We start from the raw sequence: 1,245 nt of genomic DNA, 5'->3' as shown, positions 1-1,245 counted from the left end.
TCATTTAGAGTTTTAACGTGAACGCGGCGTTACTGATCCATATTTTGTGAAAAAAATTAATTTACCTATTTGGGAGAAAAAAGTGTATTTCCAATGCCCGTTTATCACCAAAACAAGAAGTGTTACGTTCCGAATGCATTCTGTAAAATTAACGAACTATTTTGAACCGTAAAATTCCGCCCCTCCCGCTGTCGATTTGCACAAACTACAGTGACAGCCGAAAATTCACCTAACGAGTGTCAAGTAGCGAACAAATTAAGACGCTCTGACGTGGAGGACCTTAGTGCAACTGATTTCATAGTAAGTCACTGAGTCCCGCAGTTCCCAGTATATAATGATGAGATAGAGAAAAATCCAAAAATGATCGCCTCTCTAAGTCCATTGTTTACAAGATGCCAGTAATTTCACAACGCTCCGCTCCCCGAAAATCAAGATTTAAATTCACATTCTTGTAGGTTCCGCTCAATGATGTATACAATTTTTGTCGCGGTAAACTAAGCGATAACGAGAATTATGAACTCCTTGCAAATGCGTGGGCACCGCATGCTACTCTTAAGGTACGTTCACACAGAAAACGGAGCCGAGCCGAGCGAAGCCGTTCCGAGTTGGGTGAAGCTTTCAATGCTGTAACTATTTATATGAAATTGTTCATACAGAAAGCCTTTTCAGAAGCGTTTTGGAGCTGAAAGCCATCAGTTTTTGAATTATCTATTTATTTTTAAGCTTCATGACGCTGTTGCAGAAAAGATATTGAAATATAACAAATTTTACCGCTTTTCACTGACGGTAAGTTTTTTGATATCTTTGCGGCTGTGTCCATGAGAAAAGCTCCGTTTCCAAATCAGGTAATTATCGCCAAAGTATTTTAATTTTTATAAAAAAAAAAAAATATTCAAAAGTACAAATATTTTGTACTGTACGTCATTTATTAAATTTAGAAATTTTTTATAATTTAAAATAAAATACCTTAAACAGAACTGGATGTCGGCCCAAAAAATGGTCTATAAGTTTAAAAAAAAATTTTCACAACCCCGGCGTCCTGAAAGTCAAGTTTTAAATTTTGTATTTTTTTAATTTGTATTAGAACCTGTTGTTTTGCCAAAAAACAATTTACTAGCGATAAAAATCGTTGGATAAATAAACAAGTTTTCAATGGGTAAATGAAAATGTGAAATAATTTTTGTATGAAATAGGGCGAGGAAATAATAGTGGTATTCATCTAAACCGATAACTTTATCAAGTAGA

The sequence above is a fragment of the Rhagoletis pomonella genome, unplaced genomic scaffold (assembly GCF_013731165.1).
Source record: "Rhagoletis pomonella isolate Grant_MI unplaced genomic scaffold, Rhpom_1.0 Rhpom_scaffold_00004, whole genome shotgun sequence".
In the NCBI taxonomy this organism is placed as follows: domain Eukaryota; kingdom Metazoa; phylum Arthropoda; class Insecta; order Diptera; family Tephritidae; genus Rhagoletis; species Rhagoletis pomonella.
The sequence above is the reverse complement of the archived record's forward strand: the minus strand, read 5'-3'. Positions refer to the sequence as shown.